Consider the following 21,688-nt stretch of genomic DNA (forward strand, 5'->3'; position numbering starts at 1 on the left):
ATGCTTTGGGAAGCTCCTCTTCAATCCAGTGCTAGTGAGGGAGGGGAATGGAATGGTTCAGGGTGGTCTGTTAGCAAAATATCAATCCTCAAGCCTTCAAGTTGCTTCCAACCATAACGGGCAGCTGCTGCCATGGGATGATTACTATGGGTAGTGCATACCCCAAAAGTGTTGCCTCAGCTGGCAGGGTTATCAAAAAGGCTAATGGTGAGGGTTTTTTTTCCAAGTGCTAGATTAAATCATGGTGTGAAAAACATGCTGTTATTACTTAACATATTTTGTATATAAGATTGTGATTTGAGTCTTCAGGATTTATAAGAACAGCTCCTGTTTTGTGCCCAGGGTCCATTGTGACTCTAGTGGAAATTAGGCATATTCAAGTTTTTCTGAGAAATAAGGGCTGTTATCTAGGGGAATGAAAGAAATGTAACATGAAGTCTTCATCTAGGGAGTAGTCTGTGGTCTTTCCTTAATGCTTCAGGTTACTCCTGAAGATCACAGCTTTTCCTTATTTCTTAAGGAGGTGTCACACCACAGACCTGTTCATACAAGTAAGGTTTCTGTATAGCTGTGCATGTTTTTGTTTGTCCATGTCTGCTTTTAGACATTAAGCAAACCAAGAACTCCAGAAAATCAGGGATAAACACAGGGTTGGGTTGAGTTTTTTTGGAGGGTTTTTTGGAGGAGGGAAGGATCTCTTGTTATATTTTGTGCTTTGGTTCAAGCTACTACTAAAAGAATGAAAGCCTTTGAGACAGCCTCACCTTCTTAAAGTCTTTTCTGGAGTCTGGTTTGGAACAAATTGACCTCTGGCTGGCTTGGTGTTGCAGTAAGATTACTGACAGTCCTTTCTGTCACTGCATACCCCCCCATGCTCCCTGGAAGTTGTTCATAATCTGCCTTTGATCCATGCTCTTAGGTATAAAGTACACAGGTTAAATTAATTGAGTGTTACTGATTTATATTTACCCAAATTTAATCATTACCCACCCATCTCCATTACCAACAAGATAAATAGTTGCTAGCTAAAGCTTTAATTTCCTTGGAGTACCATTTTTCTTGAAATGAGTTTGCAAGCTGGTGTTCATCATATGTCACCTGACACCTTCCCAGGCAATTGGTGCCTGGCTGTACCATCTGTGTGAGATGGGCTGTGGCTGAGGCAGCTCACACAGGTAAAATTGCAACGAGTTAGAAGTGCTCTGTAGGACAGCATCCACATCTATGTGTTGGTAGGCTTCCCGCTGTGTGGAGTGAAGGTGGGTCAGGTGGAGGCCAAATAAGATGGATTAGTCTGTGCTGGAAAGGCTTTAGTGGCTAACATTTTTTAGCATTGGGTAGATCACAATGTCTGCAATGTGTGTGTGTAAGCCTAAAGGACTCATCTCCTGTCCCAGCAGAGAGGTGCCCCTATATGTTGTCATTGTGCGAACTTATTAGTTTATTAATGCTTCCTTCAGAGAGAACAGTGATGCAAACCAGCTGGGACAGTATCTCATCCTGCAGAAGAGCCTTAGAGCAAGGGAAACCAAGGGTGCAGAGGGTGCCTCATGCTGATCAGTGGTCAGAGCTGTGGAGCTCCCAAAGTGGAGCCAGGTCACAGCTGAAGCTGGAATCAGGTGGAACTTGTACATGAGTCTCTCTGATTTCATGCTCAGTGTCTGCAGTGTCTCTTGAGAAAAGGAAAAATGTTCACGTTTTCTTCCTCTATCAGTCACTTCATGGGGATGTTAATGGACTATTGGGATACTTCTTGGCTCATTTAAATCATTCTGCCTTCTATCTTGGGTATTGCCAGTCCCTCAGGATACTTGACACCAATGCTGCTTGGAAAAAAGAGTATCTGTTTGGAAGCCATCCCGCTGGCATACCATCTGTTAGAAGTTTATGGTTTCCTTTGCTTGGCATCTTGGGGCACCTCTGTGAAAACATTGTGGCTTTTGATTTTTATCTCTTGCTGCTATTTATGCTTGTTATGTCACAAGCTGTTTGCTCAAGAGATTATTGTTCTGTCCAAAGTGGAGGATGCAGTACCTACGAAATGTAGTGATTGGCACTCCAGAAGTATCATGACACTTAGGGTGAGAAAGGCAGGTGAGGATCAGGGGAAATTCATTCATTTCCATGCACCAAACCCCAAATACGTGTGAAATGGGATTTTATTTTGTTTTGTGACTGTCAGGTAAATGAAGTTTAGAAGGGCTCTTCAGAAGTGGGATGAGTACCATGAAGTCAAAACGTCTTGAGGTAATGGTAATTGGTGGCAAGGGGGCAAGGCAAATATGGCAAGGGGGCATTCACCTGCATCAGAAGGAATTCTGTTAGTGTCAAACAAGGTGCATACAAAAAACCCCAGATTGTTGGTTCTGTTGTTGGAAGCCATCAGTGCCCTTGGGAGGTGATCTCCTTTCCTGCCTCTCACTGTCTCCAATGGTGCAGTTAGCTCAGCCTGGTCTTTGCCCCACACTCACTTTGTAAAGCTTCTGTACCAGCACTGATTACCCTCATCTTTGCTGTGGTATGCCCCTGGAAGGCTGAAACCATGGGTAGCTATGGCATCTACACCACTTGTTTGTTTCCACTGGGAGTGGAGGTAAGAACCAAAGTGCCTGATAGCAGATGATGCCTGCTCAGTGTAGCAGTTTCTTGTTCCTGGTGGGCCATGGTGGAAGGATAAAGCAAAAGTAGCAGCATGCTGATATAAAAATCCAGTCTTGTTAATATGTGGTTTGCATTACTGGGCAGAAACACAACGAGGACCTCCAGCATTCTTCCTGCTCTTCAGTGTGTGAACAAGAGGGAGTTTGTCAAGAGTGGTATCTGTGAGGGGCTAGACTTGGAAAGGAGCCTTAACTTAAGTGTCACATCTCCCAGCTTTGGAGTTATTAGGCAACTACTGTAATACCAAATGTTCATCTGATTTAGGGCCTAAGCTTCCCCTGTTATGTGTGAGAACAGTTACTGCCTGAGAGGGTGATTTAGGAAACCCAGAATGTGGATCCATGAGGTCGACAGATGCTTAGGAGAAATATATAGTTTTAAGCTTTATCCTTTGTCTTCCATGCCAAGGAGAACACCTGTTTCCTCTTGGGAAATACAGCAATGAATCTTCTCCCTTTTTTTGTATTCCAACCAATTATTTATGCAGAGAAGAGGAGATACTGAGATATTGAGTCCTGCCCCAGAAGGGCCAGCATACCAAGAGCTGGATCACTTCTCTTGAGACGACCTGGCTTCAGGTCTGTCAAACAGACAGCATCACTGACCCTGACCCTTGTTGGAATGGTGATGGCTATGAAGGAAAGGCGATCATGAAAGCATTGTTTAAATTTGTGTTATATGTCGCTTGCCTGGGGCAAAGGCAAAAGAATGCCTCAGTGGATGAACTAGATGGGAAACAATGTGCAAGGCTGCTGCCAGGCTCTTTGGTCTCTGAGACTTAGGCAGTCTCCTTGCTAGAGGAGGGGAAAGGAATATCTAGAGTATGTTGTTGGTAGACACTAAAATGTTTTTAGTATTAGATGGGAGTTGAGGATTGACATTTTGGAAGTCAGCATTTGAATCAATGTTTAGTTATCTAAGCCTCCCTCTAGCAAGGTGTCAGGACATTTTTTGGATTCTGTTCTGTTAAATGCTGTAGATGAAATCAGAAAATGCTCCTGGAAAACAGCTCCATTCGACTTTGCCTCAACTCTTTCCTTTTCCAGCAAGCTGCTGCCTCTCAAATAAGAGCAACGATTTTTTTTGCAGGGAGTTGTTGAAGCAAATTAAACAAATATTTCAGGTATTCCTAAAGTGCCTCACACTTCATATTTTCTCTCCTGAAGCATGAATCCTTGATTGCTTCCTTAATTAGTACTTTTAAAATCTCTCTACATTCCCATTTATAAATAAATCAAAATAGATATTCAGAGTATTAATTTATCAGGCACTCAGTGTGCACTCTAGAAAAGCGAATTTAACACCTGTGCATGCAAGAAATGAGTGCCCCCCACAAACTCCTGATCCACTGACTTTGTTGGTGGCAGTGGAGCATCCAGGAGCATCTCTCATAGCCCAGCTTCATTAACAAGGATACAAAAAAGCCATGAGAAAAAAGAATTGCCTGTGCAATTACATTTAATTTTCTTTCTAGTAGTTTTCCCAGTTCACTTGGCAGCTATTCTTTCCTCCTTTTTTTTTTTTTTCTTTTGCCAATTCATGCGTTCTTTCATTTTTTCCCCATTCTTTCTTGGTCCTTTTGACTGAACAAAAGCAGTCCCACAAGGGCAGGCTAATGTATTCATAGTTTTGCTGCAACTTGGCTGATAAAATAAGCTGAAAAAATTGCTGCCTCCTATTGTTTACTGAGAGTCTTTGTTGTGCTTTGTAGAGTTGAAATGAGTGCTGTCTCGTGCCCTCTGCTCCCCATCCTGACAGAACAGAGCCTGTTGTGTGGAACCTGTTCAGGCTGGAGATGGTGGGAAGGCTAAAGTTCAAGTTCACAGACCCAAAAGTAAGTTACAGAAATGATTGCTTGTTTGAGCATTCGCTTGCTTGCTGCTGCCTTTCATTCTCCTTGATCTAAGTGCAGTGTATTGTTAATGCCTATCTGAACATTGCATTAAACTCTAATTAAGCCTGCCAATCAAAAAAACTCAGAAAGCAGCCTTCTAGTGTGCCTAGTAGTAAGTTGTATTTTCACCCTCAATTTTCTGACTATGAACATGTAATGGGTTTTTGAGGGTTTGTTGTTTTGTGTTTTGTTTGTTCATTTTTCTCTGAACTGCAGACAAATACCTAATTAACTTATACCCCAATGTTTGCCTTAATGGCTAAATTTCATTATAAAATGGCTTTGAACAAGCATCACATGAAAGGTCCAGACCTTACCAGGCTGTAGCTAAGGTCACACTGGAGGATCACAGAGAACTCAAAGCTGTTCTTAGCTCTTCATGCAGTGTCAGAAAACGTGCTAGTGCTAACGTGATCAGGAAGGGTGAATATGAAAAATCATTCCATAAGGTCTTTTTGTAAATAGGAGAGTATTGGAGTACTGAATCCTCTATCTGACTTTGGAGCAAGAGCCACCAATAGTTACAGTTAGTGTAAATCCTAATTTGCTAACCAAAATCCAAAAGTGGAAGTATCAAATTATGTGGCTTTGGACCTTCCACTGAGGCACTAGGGGAGAGGAAGCTGGAGGTCAAAGCCACCATCTAGCAGTACCATTTTATAAACAACCCCAAAAGAAGAGAGGTGGTTCCTAGTCCACAACATATCTCTCGAATAAAGCATACTGGTAGGCTTGAGATTACAGTATTTGGTACAAGATTTTCCTGACTTTAAGGAAAAACAAATAGGGATCATACATTACAAAAAAAGTCCCAAACCTCAAAGTAAGTAATTTCCTTTCAGAAAGAAGCTTAGCTGCCTTGAGAAAAAGTGAACAGGATAAAATGGTAGCATAAACCAGAGACTAGAGTGAGACTAGGCAAATTACCCCAATAGCTCTTTCCCATCTCTAGCACTCAGCACCTGTTTTCCTGTGGAGCACAATGGTGGTTTCTGCCCTTTGGAACTGCTGATTCTCATATTTCAGTGCTTGTGAAGTTTGCATCAAGTGTAGAAGTGGTACAGCAGTTGCAAACCAAAGCTAGGTATCTGAAAGGCCATGGAGGAAGGTTGTGTCTGAAAACATGTTGCTCCTAGATAGGTTATCCTGGCTCATGGACCTTAGTAAAAGATCTCAAACTAATTAAACTTTAATACTATTTTTGGGGAAGGCTGACAGCTCTGCTCTAGCCTGACCCATTTCTCAATGTGCTTCTGTGCCTGTCTGATTTTTTTCCCCTTCCTTCCCCTGCTGTAATCCTTACGGAACATCTGCCCCAGTCAGGAGTAGACACTTGTTCTCTGGACGTCTCATCCTTGTGTCCTTGTTGGTACACTCAGGTCCTGAAATCCTTCCACCCTTTGTTCCTCTGCTGCTTCGCCCCTACAACTCCTTAAGACTTGATTAAGCCAAACGCTGAGACCCCGCAGGTGCTGTAGTTATTTTTAGCATTAATGTTAAAGCTCTGCAAAGGGTAGAGGAAAGTTTATAATTTTGTCTCCTACAAATCTCATGGCTTTTCCTTTCTCTTCTACAACTTGGATGGATTCCAACATCCCCAAAATACTCCAAATTGCCTTTTATTTCTTTAATTAAAGAGCTGTGAAAGCCAGCAGTTTTGCCTCATGACTGTGGGGCAGAGTGAGTCCCTCATCCCTTCTGAAGTTCAGCATGTTGAGTTCTTGTCTGCAGATATTGCAAATCTTCATCCTAGGAAGAGCCTTTTTAGCACCTTCTGTGGTGAGCTGGGAGAAGAAAGGTTGCTTAAGCATCTGAGCAGCACCCAAACACAACTTTCATAGCAGATGCTTGCATTATTTTCTACTTCAATGTTTTCATCCACTCTTCCATTTCCTTGACTTCAGCAAGTTCCCAGTTTGTACTTGTGCAAGAGTGGGGAAAGACTTGTTTTCATTAAGAAATGTCAAGAATTAATTTGTGTCTCTCTTTGCTTGTGCCTTGAATGTTACTCTCCTTCCTGGGCTCTGCACATTCAAGCGTGGCCATGGTGTTTCAGTATGACCAGGAATACAGCTCTCTCCATGGATTTTTTTCCCCCAAGTCAGGCATGCCATACACCATAGCTGTTTCCTGGTACGCCTAAGTCTTACATCCCTAACCCAAGTTTACATCCCACTTAAAATTAATTTGATGCATCAGGGAGCCAGATGTAATTATCCTGTATTTTCCATCACGTGTTTAGCCATGCAGGTGTGCCCCCTTGCGCCAGTTGGGAGCTGCTGTTTTCTCTGTGTGCTGCTCTGGCTTGCAGTTGTTGTCCTCCTCCCCATACACAGGGAGGGCTGCATGCCTGGTTTGTGGGGGCACAGAATGTCACTTGATGAAGAATCAAGAAAAGTTATTGCTATCTAAATGATTCTGCTTTTCCAAAAGCAAAATTTCTCTTTGGTGCAATATTTTCTAAAACCTTGATGATTATCAGCAATGCCTAGTAATGCGTCTTTGCAGCAAGGCTGTAGGCTTTGCGAAGTTTGGGGGTTTTGTGGCTCTGGACACAGGAGTAGTTGCTGTGTTAGACCACTCCACTTCTTCCTCCACTGAGCAAAGTTTGCAGTGTGGCTGTGCTGTGGTGCCAGCCATTGTAAGACTAACCAGCTAGGAGTGTCTCCAATTATACATTTCCTCATACAAACATGAAATCAATATGCTGAAGCAATTAACTAGACTTCATAAACTTCATCTGGCAAGCTTTCTGGAATCTGTTCAAAAAGGCAGCTGGGTTGGCTGAGATGGAAGTAAGCTCAGGTCATTTCTTTTGTTTAACTGGTGAGGAGGACACAGGCAAGCCAAAAGGGGAGAAGATTTAATTACCTTGCTTCAACCTCAAGTTTTAAAAAAATTTAAAAAAAAAACGATTCAAAGATACCTCTATATTTTCAGTGTTATCAGTGGAGAAATTAATCTTTTCAACATCTGAGTAGGATTAAAAATTTGTTCTTACTCTCTACCATCATCAACACTTCTTTTTGGTAGCAATCAGTGAGTTAATTCTGGTAACTTCTGGTTTTGAAAATTGTGGTTCTTTTGCCTGAAGACCTGAATGAGATGACTGCTGTTTTGACAAGCAGACCAAAGCTGTCAGGCTCCTTTTCCCTGTAGGTGACTGTACTTCATATTCCTGGTGCCAGATAGTATTTGACATTTAATTTAGGACCCTCAGTGCCTGCATATAAAGCTTTACTATGATAATAGTGATAAAGTATCTGAGTGTTGGATTTGACAGTCTTTTCCTTCTCCTGGTACATCCCCATGCCCAGTTTGGGCTGAAAGATCTGACTTGAATTGAGGAGACTTAACCCTGAATATTTTTTAATTAACTGAGAAGGCCTTACTTGAAGATAAATATCTAAATATTAATCTTATTCTGCCTATGAGATCTTTCACTGGCTCACTCCTAAGTTGGCAGGCAGAATTTATTCAGAGGAGAAGGAATGGGTGAGGGATAGGGTCAGCAGAAGGACCTTCTGTATGTAATTCATCCAATTACTCATTTTCTTACGAAACAGTACATCCTGCATTGATCAGTAGTGCATTTCCCATAGGAAAAATATAGTGTTAATAGTATCCACAAGGCTGTGTTTGTAGTGAGAAGGAGATAACTGGATTTTTTTCTGAAATCATGTTTAGCTGCATCTGCGTTGAGGGTGCTTTAGTCTATCCTGCAGGGGAAAGTAGGTCAGGTCAGTAGCTCTCAGAATCAGAGGTCAGTGATGCCATGGCAGCTTGTCCCCTTTGGGGACCAGGGGCTGCACTGTTCTGGAGGGCATGACAGAGGAGCAAATGACAGAGACAATATGCCTGTCTTTCATCAGCAGACAAACTTGGAAAGAGCTGAGGTGGTAATGCTGGGGCCCAGGCTGTGTCCAGTCAGTGGTGCATTGTCCTTGCAGTTCCTCTCCCTGGTGCACTTCCACAGGCTCTCTGCAGCAGCAGGAGTTGAAGATTGTGGTGTCAGTGCCTTAGGATCTTAAACACATGTTATTTTTATGCCTAACATACACATGGTAGCTGTCCTGCCCTCTGACTGCAGTAGGCTGTTTTACTCAGTAGTCTTTTAGTTGTGCAAAAGGTGGCACAGAAACAATTCTTGTCTCAGGAGATATAGGAACATAATGGAAACAGAGCTCAATTCTTTTCTCCTTTTGCCTTGCACCATTTAAAAATGCCCTTTTATTGGGATCAACACTGATGCTTTGTCACTTGTGTTAGTTGAGTGGTGAGAAAAAGCCATGGTGAATCATGCTTTTAATGTGCAGATTAAAATATTATTCATTAGTGTGTTGGAGACAGTCCTGGTAGAAAGCAACTGGGAGGTAAATTCCCACAGGAAGATAAGAATTGTTTTACGGAGTGTCTGGAATCTAATGTGTTTCCCCTGAAGAAGTTATGTACCCAGTCCTACAGCAGGGACTAGAAAAACTAGATGGATAATGTTGGAAGTCTTCTAATTTAAAGTGAGTGGGCATGGCACAGTATGGGGGAATGGATTTTCTCTGAGCAGAATAAACATTCCACATCAGGCTTTCAAAATAGTGCCTGCCTGCATGAAGGCCCCCAGTTCCTTGTGTCACTTCCAACCACCTACTTCCTCTGTAATTGTGTGGAGTGCACTTGTTTCTCACTAGCTCTTAGCAGTTGATAAGATTGCTATTTTAAAAAACCCAAACAGCCAAAACTCAAAACAAACAAACAAAAAGGCCTAACAAAAAATCCCCACTAAAATTGTCCTGTTGTTCTTGGACAAACCTGTGGCTACTTTAGGATACGTGTGATGGAAAAGGTGTGTAGTTGTTTAAGATGTGGTTAAAGCACAGGAGAGACAGCTCACACAGAGGGGCTGAAAGTTTGCTGGTGAAACTTCGCTCCAGTGCATACTTGTATTGCTGGGATTGAGAATAGCCAGTGGAGACTAGCCAGGATCCCCACTGCCAGTCCACATCATAAACAGTCTGCAAACATGCTGCTTTTTTGTACATTTTTTGTGTCAATGTTGCTTAGCCTACATTCTTATATCTCAGCAGATATACTTGTCTGAGGGATGGCTGGCAGGTCTTGCCTCGCCTTGCTCAAACCTCACTCAGGAGTTGGTTTTAAGCTACCACCACCTCTTTGCTAAGCTGTTGTGTTGCATACTTTGTAGTGCTATGGCAGAATAGCTCTTGACCATGGCTCAGGCTTTTACAGGAGACACACCTCTGTGATAGCAGGAGAGGCTCTAGTGAGAGCAGGAGATGAGGCAGTGGGGCTCACAGGTGCTTGTCTGCAGCAGGTTGTAGCCACTGCCACATCCATCCCACTGTTGCTGCCAGAGCAGAACACAGAAACCCACAAAAAATTCAGATGGAAAGATGTTCCAGGAAGCATCGAAGTCCGCCCTTCCCTTAGGGCAGGATCATTTGTGAAACAGGTATTTGTCTAACCTTGTAATGCTAAACTGTCTGCGGTGGTACTCCACAGACTCTTTGAAAAGTCAGTCCAAGTCTGTTACTACCTTGAGCATTAAAAAGCCTTTCCCAATATCTTTTTTAAAATATTCCTTGCTGTAAATTAAACCACTATTATTAGCTCTTGCATATTCCTACCACTACCACCTTCCATTTTTCATTAAGAATAACTATTGCAAGTACTTATTCCTTATTAATAAGTGGCTTGTTCAGTGTTCCCACTTGCAAAAGTGCTTCATACCAGAAACTCTAACATGAATTTCAGATTAATTCATTAAGTAAAGTGGGGGGAGGGTTGGTGGGATCTGGCTGAAGCGATCTAGAATAATTAGCTATGCTATTAGTATGTCAGGCACATAGAAGCACTATATGATAGTACCATTTATGAAATGACAAAGCAGAAAGACTACATTTGCCAGTTTTTGGTGGAATTGCACAGACTGCTGTAAGATTTTGCCTTGCCTGAGTGGGACAGCCAAAAGGAGGTGGAGGGGCTGATGAGTTGCAGGAAGAGGAAGCACTGGGAGGGTTACCTTACCTCAGGAACCATAAATGGACCTTAGTTCAACCATCAAAGAGAAGTCATCAGAGTTCTGGCTATTTGAGAAGCTTGAGTGGGGAAAGCATCTCACTTTTTAGTGAACCTAAGGGTAAATTACAGGAAAATAGACTGGAACTTGGGGAACAAAGGTTAAGTGCCATAAAAGACTAAATACACTGAAAGCAGGTCCAAAGAAGCAGGAGATAGGAAAACAGTTGTAAGAAGATGTAGAGGGCACAGAAATATAGAGACTGTGGGAAAGATACTGGAGACTTTCTCACTAGCATACCAGGAGCCCATGCTTTTGTTGCAGCTGCTGTACAGCAGAGCAGGGAGCAGCAGGGATTAGGTACAGCTAATCCCACACTGCATGGGTTTGGCATGTGCATGTCAATGTTTTGAGTGTTAATTATGACTGGGCAGCATCACACTGCAGGCCTGCTGGGCAGAGTTGTTCTCAGACCATGTGTTTCTTTATCATTTCCTTATTGAGGTTTATTATTTCACAGCAGAGAAATTAGAACCTGGTTTGGGATGTTAAACAAATAGATATGCTCTAGCAAGACATGAAGTGTCAGCTGAATAAGTAGAAAAATTAAGAACTCTTCAGCTGTGTTGAAAAAGGACTGTTGTTCATAATCCCTGCTTTATACTGGCCAATCTACCTGGCCACTGCAAATGAACGGCCGTCAAAAGGTAAAGGGCACATTGTGCTAAGGAAATGCTAAGCTATTGTTAGAGACATGTTTCTGAGGGAACTAAAGTGTATGTTAAACAGATGAACTTGGATATATGCAAAAGACTGTCCCTGAAATTGCTGAGAGGGGGAAATGTGGTTTTAATTGCCTGCTTTATACACTCATGAGTGTCTGGACCAGGAACAGAGAAGTGTGTTTGTCCTATCCTGTCAGCTGCCTGTAAGAGCAGGCGGGCTGCCTCTGCCCTCTCTCAAGGACTGCACAAGGTGCAAAGCAACAGAGGTGTGAGAGTCAGGAGACATGAACTCAGTGTCTTGTCAGCTGTAAACTTGATCTGACCCTGGACAAATCACCATACCAGGTGCCTGGGTCCTGCTCAGCGGCTCAGCGCTGGTCGTGTCACAGCACCACTGCTGTGGGGAGGGCCTGTGGATGAGTCCTCCTTAGTCCTGCAGTTGCTTAGTGCAGCTGCTCCGTGTCTCACTCCTTGTATTATGTGACCTGTTGTTCTCAAGTGAAAGATTTCCTTTTGTAAAGTACAGTGGTTGAAGTCTTACATCGTTGCATCTTAGAGATCCATGAAATTGAGTATAAGCCTCCCTTTGAACAGCCAGATTTTTTTAAAAGCCTAGTAGAATTGTTAGAGCTATGTTTAAAAATACCCAAAACAAACCACTAAAACAAGGTAAGTCAACTGTTCATCTGCATTTTCCTCTTTGAGAACCCAACAAGTGTACTGCAGAGGTAGTTTTAGAGCAAAGCAGAATTTGATGTCCTGATGGCTTGCTGGTGCTGCTATGTTTTCATTAAGGCTTTACTATGTTTTCAGGGCTTTTGGACAAAGGCTGAGGTCTTTCTGTCCTCATTAATGCCCTTGTCCACTGAGGGGCTAACACCCCTTTGACAATATTATTTGGTACATGTAGAGACTGTAGACCAGGGCTGATGTGGCATTTAGAATCATGTGTGGATTAAAATATCTCTGTGGTTATCCAGAGAGCTGCAAGGGGACTCTTAGCTGCAAGGGGGAGTACTTCTTCACAGCAGACAATTTTGCCCAAGGAGGGATTCCCAGCATGGGTGATGAACAACGCCAGGTGTAGATCTGGTGGAGAAGGGGAATCTCCTCACCTGCTGCTGGCATCTGCTCCAGTGATGGGGCACAGAACTGCTTCAGCAGGACAGACCCAGCTCTTTCAAATATTTAATTTTATTTTTCCATTCATTTATTACTTGACAAGCTGCCATTGTTTTCTGAGGAAAACAAGCAAGAGAAAGCAAGTTGCCTATTTTTTTTTCTTCTTATATAGCAGTAAAACTTGGAAGGTGCTTCAAGAAGCAGAAAAAAGGTGCTTCACTAGCCTGAGGGCTTTCCTCCATGACATGGAAAAAATGGATCCTTTCCAGGAAAGCATCAGTGCCAGACTTTTCCTGACAAAGATCGCATTTATCTCTCATTCTGGAAAGTCCCATTTAGGCAGCATAAGTGGGAAGACTGCCTGCCTTCTTTCTGTGCATTTCGTTGTAGGTGTGAGTACTCTCTAATTTTCCAAGGTGGTGCTGAATTTAACCATGCAATAGTTGGTGAGTAATGTGGCAGTCAAAAGTTGTTGAAAGTTACAGTAGTTTTGCAGTAGTGTTGGAAGTAGGTAGCTCTAAAGTGTAAGACATGGTGCTGCCACATTGCTACCAATTCCTTGATTTCTCAGGAAGCTGCATATAGAGCCTCCTGCAAGAGAGACATTAAATTTAAATTCAGATTGGAAATGCATAGTTATTCAGCTATCCCTGTGTGCAAAGGAAATTTTCAGGTATGTGCTACATGATCATCTGTAGCTCCAAAAACAATTAACTGACAGGCTGATACCCAGTGAGTGCCTCTGAGAAATACCTCCGCCTGACTTTGTCTCTACTTCTTATTTTTTTCATTCTCCCAAACTAATGAAGAGAAAAGCTGGACTGTGAATAGTGTAAGGATTGCAAATTCTCTCAAGGCATGGCCCTTACTTAGAGTAATCAGGTTTTATTTTGGGAAGAGCTCTGTGCAGAGGGTATTTTTAGCACTTGGTTCCAGTTACCTAATTAAACTTCTCGAAACAACAACAAAATGCATCACCTCTGGAGCAGACCAGAGTTTTGGAAAGCAGCCAGATAAGCTGACTGAGAATGAATAGAGAAATTCCTATTCCAAGTTTATAAACTTTAAGATCTCATGGGGTAGGCCTCCAGTGAGTTGTTGCTGCTGTGCAGACCAGGCAGGACATACTGTGGCAGGAGGAGGATGTCTCCTTTCTCTTTTCTTACCTTTCTCCTTTTCAAAACAGCAGCCATTCAGACAAGTGTCTGAAGTGATGCTTCTGTCTTGATTTTTATTATTAGATCTCCACTTTCAATTCCACTGCCCTGGTAAGCTCTTACTGGAAGATGCCTTGTGAGCAGTTGTGAAGAGAACTTTCCACACAGGCTTCCACCAGTATCTAACTGCGTTAATTAGAAGCAAACCTCTAGAAGAGAAAGTTATGTGCTGGTACCAGCCTTGCCCATCAGTCAGGGTTAACCTGTGCCAGTTCAAAGATGCTACCTGTGGATAGCATCTAGCATGACCTATAAAGGACTTTATTTTTCTGTCTCTGTTGCAATTGCAGTAAGAAATTTTAGTAGTACACCTAATAAGGTCACCTCAACACTGTCCTAAGCAGTTCAAACCAGATTATATTATTACCAGATAAAAAGCACTTTGGCTGAATTTTTCTGTCTGAGCTATCTACCTCACCATGTTATTATTTTTAAGTTGTCATCCAGAAAAAAAATGTCCAGCCTTTTTCAGCAATAGGACTAGAAGGAGAGCATTGATTTACATTAAAAGAAATGGGCAAACACATCTTGGCAACTGTCTTCTTAGGAGCTAGAGTGTCCTGAAAGCTTGCTAGCCAGTTTTGGGATTTGGGGCAGGACAGCCTGTGCCTGAGAAAGTGTGCCATGTCCTATGTTCTGGAGAGGAACCCATGGTTGCTGTCAGCCAGGATCTCAGCCTGCTCTGCTGCCAGAACTGGCAGCCCAACTCTCTCTCTCTTTTGCCATGTTCCTACTGGGCAATCCAGATAAAATTACCCAAGTTTTCCTCTGCATTTGCTGCCTGACCCAACTCCCCATGACATGACATGGCATTTCAAAGGAAGCAGGAGTACAGGATGAGGAGGCTGCACTTCTCTGCAGACACATGTCCTGTAGAACTTGCGGGCAACTAGTGCATTTGAACTCTACTGGCAGCTTGCTTTATTCCTTCTCCAGCTGATCAATACAAAGGCCAACTACTGTTACTCCTGTAAGATGATGTGTTTGCCCAAGTAAAGGAGGTCTGTGAAGCAGGTTGGTCGGCAAAGCACTGCCATTGATCTCTGAGGGTGACAATATGAGATCCTTTTCGGGTACTTTTGTTCTGTGTTTTTTTTCAGAATTTCTTCTTGCAGTTAATTTTGATTTTGATTTTCTACATATGGATCAATATTGAGACTGCAGGTAGTTTTGACCATGGTAGACCTATGCTGAGATTAATGATGTTAGAGAGGAATGAAAGTTACTGAATCCCTTCATGTTTTTCATAGAGGCCATACTATAAGCAGTGGATGGAATAGGCAAGGAGGAAAAAATCTAATGATATAATTAAGGCAATTACACAAGTTGGTGTAGGGATTTTTTTCTTCTCTCCTCCCCCCACCGAAAAATCTCAATGGATGCTTGAAAAATATCTCCTGATTATCTTAATTGAAGCAATTCTTATATTTAAACATCATAATCCTCTTTTTACATTTCCAAAGTGGTCAGCCCTCTCAGCAGCTTCTTGGAAGCTCACACAAAGATACCTCTTTCATTTGTGACTCAGTTCTTAAAGAGAGAAGGGGACCCTGTTGGGAGGTTATGTCCTTTCGTCCAGAACACTGAGTCCCAATTTTATTACTCCTTTGTCCTTCTGAACAGACCCTGAACAGATGAGATTTTACCTCTCGTACTCTGCACAGCTCAAGTGCATGTAGGTGAAGGAGGAAATTAGATCAAAGCTTCTATTTTGCTATGTTCTCTGTATGTACAAGGCACAAAGACAGTCTGTGCCCTGAGGAGCACTGGAAGCCACTCTGAAGAACGGTCACACCCCTTTTGTCTGCAAATTTTTCCCTGAGTTCAAGTATCTTTGCAAAATTCACAAAACTGTAAGGCTACTGCACTGTGGTCTCTGTGGAGCAACTGCAACTGCACTGAGTGAAAATGGTGGTGCATGTTTCCTTAGGTGTCCACATGGAATACATTGTAACAGGGCCTAGGAGCAGCAGTTTTGAGTTGAGTTTAGAGTAAGTTTTGGCTAAGAGGATTGTGTTAACAGACTTGACAGAAAAAACCTTCTGGGGCTGAATTCCTGGGTTCTGAGATGAGATGACTTTTCTTCTTTTTCTCTCTAATGAGAGAAGATGTCCATTTTGGCACTGTTGCACTGCTGAAATAGAGCAGCTACTCACAAACCTGGTCCCACTGCTTACCTGTGGGTAATGTGGACAGCAGCCTCTCTAAGTTTCAGTTCATTGTCACATCTCACCTCACATCTTATATGCATCTTTTGACAGAGAAGTCTGAGGTCACAGGGTCCAGAAGACATTCTGTGGCCTCTGCAAGCTCTTGCTCTTCTTCCAGAGGAGAATCTGAGACTGTGCATTTGTAGGACACGTTGAAATGCCTGCATGAGGAAAGGTGAACACAGTATATAGGCACTGGGTGGAAACTCCCCTTTTGGGACTGGGATAAAGGGAAAAAGGTTTCAGAGCGCTCATCATGTTTTGTGCTGAGCAATTTGGGAATATTGGAGTCAATACAGAAACTTAGTTGTAGAAAGAGTATTGGTAATCTTCTTTCTCTGGTAGATTCTCCTTTCCACAGAGAAGAATAATATTTTGTAGCTTACCCCCAGGATCTTCTGGATCATGAGACTGCCTGTCTCTTCAGGCTTCCTAGGTAACAGCAAAGACCTGTGGGATTTTTGCTTTATTTCTGGGGCTGCATCAGGGCATGGAGCCTGCATTGCCCCTAAACCTTTGGGGATGGTCCTGGCTATTCATTATAAAATGCTAAATATGTGCCTGTATTTCCCTAGGATATTTCTGTTGCCATCAAATGCAATTAATTGCTATATCTAAAGGGAATGTTTTACTGTATGAAAGTGTCAAGGGGAAAAAAATACTTCTTGTTCATGTGCCTGTGGTATGTGTGTGGTCTTAGTATCAAGGTCTGAACTTTGAGAACACAGTGATTTTCTTTGCTATGTACATACAGGAATGTGCGGGTAATATTTAATTAATTGAAGTACAAGGGACAAGCCAAAGTGGAAAAATGTGTGGAGAATATTGTATTTTGATGTCTTTCAAAAGATGTCCTATTTGAGAGGTGTGAATTTATGCATTTCATTTCAGGCTCCTGTTCAGAATGAATATTTATCAGGATTAGCAGCCTCTTCTTCATGAGAGGTATCAAACCAGGCTGCCAGTGTTTGTTCTCTGGTTTAAGACTCATTCTGTCAACTCAATACACCTTTTGAAAACTTCCTATTGATTTATGTGATGCCAACTATCTGCTGAGGTCTGTAGACACAGGCTAGATAGAAAAAGATGGTCAGTCACTTCACTGTATTCAGGAATGGTTTGATCCTGTAAGCAGAATGACTCCTAATTTGCCTCTGGCATTACAGATTCCCCTCTGTCAATCTAGTGAAAAGGAGTTTTAGTTTGGCATTGACCCCATGCTTTCATTTCCACAAACACCAGGACAGAAACATATTTCTCAAAGTCCTTTGTTTAGAGATAAAGGCAATAAATTTAAATTATGTTTCCTAGTCTTGAATATTCTGCTTTACATGGGGAGCCGGGAAATAAATGATAAGAGAAAACTCTTTGTTTATCCATATCAGTCACTCTGATGAAACCAGAAAATCAGTCATGATATTAAACTTCGTGTCCCCGGACCTTTGTGACCCTGCATAGAATATACTCTGACAAGGAGGAAAATCAGCTTAATAAGCTTTACATTTAGGAGCATGCTGAATCTGTAACTGCTACATAGTTTTTGAACATGATTTGTTTTGTTCATTATTTTTGCTCGGTGTGTTGTCAAAGTTGTGACAATCTAAGGACATCATAAATCCAAAGTCTGTAGAGGTAATGTTTTGCATTAAACCTGCAGATAGAGCTGGAAAAGAAGACACTTTCAAACACTCAATCGGCACTTAATTATGACTTGTGTGCCCAAAAGCCTCTCTGCTTCTCTGAGCTCTACTGTTTGGTCTTATCTGAGATTATCTGTCTGATCACAAACCCTGGTGCTTACAGAGCACAGGAATCTTGCTGGTTTCTGCTGGCTAAGGTATAGCCCCTGCCTCTGCCCACTCGCATATTTTTTTCAGGAACAAATGAACAAAATGGATTTTTCACCAAACAATTTTTTGTAGGTAAGGTAGGAACCCTTGAAGCAGTGAAGGAATGGCACAGTTTTGTTGGGAAAATACTCCTCCACCCTGTTGCTGCAACTGTTTAAAACTACTTTTCACCATGAGCCCATTTTTTAATATTAGCTTTTGAAACCTTCCCGAGTAAAATCAAATTACTTTAATCAAATTTCTTTTTAGTGTTTGTAGCCAAATTGCTAGTAACTGAGATAAGAAGTTTGGAAATGGCCATTATCTGGTAATTGACCATGTCAGTTTAGTTAAGCCTCTGCAGCTTTAGCTTATCTCGCCTCTGTATCCCCCAGTCTCAAGTCATACATTTCCTAGATGGTATTTTTTTTCCAGAATATTTTCTTCTTTGCTTCCCAGAATATCCTATAGGACTCTATGTTTGGTGATGTTCCTCTGAGTAGGAACAGAGACTCAGAAGTACCCTGAAGCACTGGTATATTACGGATTCTGTCAGGTAACAGGGGTTTGCATTCTTCTGGGTCTGTTAGCAGATCTGTGCTGCATCCCAGGAACTGTGGGTGCTGCATTCCCAGAGGGTCCTCATCCTTTTTCCAGAGGATGATTCACTAAAGGAAGGGGAGAATGAGTTTCAGGGTGAAATTCTCCTGTTGAAGGCACAACCCTGTGTGGACTCAGTTCTGAGGCCGCGTCCAAAAGTACAGCCAAAGTCCAGTTATGTGTTTCGGCTACACTTTATCTGCAGCCAGGCAGTCCTTTGAGGACAAACAGTGTAGGCTTAATGAAAAGAGGTTTTTCTTCCTAAGATCTGCAGGTAACCTGGAGAGGCAAAAATCTATATTCAGCAGCAGCAGTATTGATAAACTGTCTGGCAGGAGGACCAGAATGCTTTCCACCTCGAGAACCTGCAGGAAGCAGTGGCTCCTGCTTCTCTGTGGTGCTGACTGGATTCCATGTCCCTGTGGCAGATCTGATCAGCAGAAACCTAAGGACAAACCAGCACCTGCCTTCAATGAGCTGGCCTTGCTCAAACCTGAAATAAAAGAACATATGGCTTACTCTTCTTTTGCTTGTATCAGCATTAAATACGTTCATAAATGCCACTAAGTATCTGGGTTGATAAGCCATGACATGAGTAATAATGCAGGAAGTTGTGCAATCACACTTAGATGCCCACATATTGTCAGTGGTTACGAAGGGCGAAAAGCCAAATGTCTTCAGCCACTTAATACACAATTTCTGGTGTATTGTACATAAAATTCTTGAGTGCTGCTGTGAAGGAGTGCTTTATCATCTTTATAACTCAGATGACAAATAGAGATGCCCAGCTATTCAACGCTCACCTATAGTGCAGTATATATATGGCCTCCTGGCTGCCAAGGCATTGTTGACTCATATTCAACTTGCCATCAGCCAGGACCACCATGTCCCTTTGAGTGGTGCTACTCTTCAGTGTCTTGTTCCCCAATCTGTCCATACATCCTTGGTTGCCCCATCCCAGGTGCAGAATTCAGCATTTGCCCTTGTTAAACTTCATCCAGATTGTGATTGCCCAGAGTGAAAGAATTTTGCAGGGTGCAGCAAGATTAACACCTCCAACTAACTGGGTTTCTTTTTATTCCTCCAAAATAGGCATGTCACCTAATGATCACCTTCCATTAGTAAACTTGTCCTTAGAGCTAGCACTATATACAAAATCCTGCCATGGCCCAGTGTTGTCCTCAGTTATGTTAAGGTAGGTTTCTGCATCTGTCCTAGAATATGTTTTTCTTTCTGTTTCCTGATGGGGAGATGTTATGCTTTCATACTTTTTTTATTGCCTGCTCACTTTGGTTGTAAGTATTGGGTAGGTAATATTTGAGTTGGATAAACTATCATCCAAAATCCACTTAAAGCTGAATTTTATACCTCATGCACCTGAAGTAAATCTCCTGTGACACCTCTGGTTCTATAGTTTTGGTCTGAATCAAAACCACAAAGATGTTTAAGAGAAACTGTGGTTGTGGGAAGGAGAGGAGAAGCCTATCCAAACATTTTGGAAATGTACAGTTTGTATTTTCCTTGAAAACTTAAAAAACCTGTGATGTGGTTTCTTTGTTTTCTCCCAGACAGCTTTGACTTTTCCACATTAATCATTTTACTCATCAATTTGTTTTCCTTTGTCTTCCCCTCAGCAAAAGCTTAATGAAACCCTTGCTGTTTGTAGTTTCAGTATTTGTTGCAAGGTGAGGAAAATTGCTCCATTTACATCAGAAAGCAACCCAAGTGCTAGATACACAGGTATGAGTCAGGGCTTCAGGTTTCCAAGCCAGAGCTGTGGAGCCTGTTCTTCACATGGGGCTCCCAAATTGACATTTAAATTAGTGTTAAACCCCTAAAATGACTGTGCATATGCTTGAATATCAGTAGTCTTAGTGTGGAATTTAAACAAATTTTCATGCAGTCAATCAAATTTCTATAGGCAGGGTAAGTACCTCTTGTGCATAGCACTGTATGGGTGCTTGGGAGGAGAAAAGAGAGTTTGCAGTTCGGTATCAGTATTTCCTGAAGGCTTATATATTTCAACTGGAAGCTTATCATCTCAATAGATGCACTTTTAATTCACATAATTCTTTTAATTCGGCCCTCCAAAACTCAGCTCTGCCGAAATTCAGTTCATTGGACATTCAGTTCACTGGTATTACAGCAGTAAAAGTTGTAAGAAACTCCAATTTGAAAGAGCCCAGCAAGCCTGCACCAGAACTTTAACTTTTCTTAATGCTCTAGGGAGAGGTTAATTCTGCTCAATCACCTTTTATTCACCTGCAGCATAAAAGGAACTGCAGACACTTTAGTATCTGAATTGAAAGGTTGTTGAGTCACCATTATATCTCTGTAGTCTTTGTTCGCTTGCTATTTTGCAGCTGCTTTTACCATTATTCACTGAGTTGCCGCAGAAATCTCTGATAGTGGTACTAAGAGATTTTTATTTCCCTAGCAGTGGGAAATAAAGTGCTAATCCAAATCATTACTGCTAGCACCAGGGGGCTTTGCATTTAAAGTGCAGGTTGTACAGCAGAATTTGTAGCAGCAAGTGACTGTCTCCAGGCGTTTGGGAGCATATACTGGGTTATGTGTGTGAAGGTCTCTGCGATTTTGAATCAGACTTTATAGGACTTGCATGAAATATGCCTTGTCTGGGACTTGACCCCTTGACTACTAACATATTATAAGTCATTAATAACTTGGTAAGTATTTTGTCACAGCTTTACAGTTCTGCTATATGAGCTGAGCTGGATTTCCTCTTATGTGCAAGCTGTAATTTGTGAGTAGCACCAGATTAAGTTGCACTGTCCTGCTCATCTCTCAGAGGATGTCATGGAAGAGTACTATATATCTCTATGCAGTGATATTATATTATATTATATTATATTATATTATATTATATTATATTAATTATATTATACTGTATTTTGTGGAAAGGTATATAAGAAAGGCAAGTATGTCATGGATCCTGAAGTACCTTCTGCACTTTGGAATGGTACACAGACTGGAGTGCCAAGGAAAGCCAGAACAGGTGTTTGTTACCTTTACCATACTATATCTGAGTAGAAACCCCAGGGCCATAGGTTTTAGGTCATGAATGGGTTTGCCATGTGGGCCACTGGCTTTCCAGTACAGAAGCATGGGCTCAGCCCTTCCTATATAATCACATAGGGTGCACCAAGGCCCCTATAAATTGCTACACCATAAAAAAATCAGTAAAATAAAATAGTCTGAGAGGACTGAAATAGTGAGGAAAAGCTTACCCTTTATTCTGTTCTTCTTCCCAGTGTGTATGAAGAGACGAGCAAACCAGGGCAGCTGTTTGCTACACCAGGTCTCCCAGTTACCTATAGGGCTGCAGAGAACCACAGCAGCAGGGTTACACAGTAAGTTCAAAAGATACTTTAAGCC

General features: G+C 42.0%; 1 long non-coding RNA gene across 1 annotated transcript in view; it reads left to right on the forward strand.

The window, feature by feature from the left end:
* LOC138110766 (uncharacterized) overlaps positions 1-21,688 on the forward strand; it is a 69,749-nt gene that overhangs the window by 11,282 nt on the left and 36,779 nt on the right. Inside the window, exon 2 of the long non-coding RNA XR_011151045.1 lies at positions 4,373-4,495. This is a non-coding gene — a long non-coding RNA (uncharacterized lncRNA). The remainder of the gene's footprint in view (positions 1-4,372; positions 4,496-21,688) is intronic.

Source organism: Aphelocoma coerulescens, chromosome 5 (genome assembly GCF_041296385.1).
Source record: "Aphelocoma coerulescens isolate FSJ_1873_10779 chromosome 5, UR_Acoe_1.0, whole genome shotgun sequence".
Lineage (NCBI taxonomy): Eukaryota > Metazoa > Chordata > Aves > Passeriformes > Corvidae > Aphelocoma > Aphelocoma coerulescens.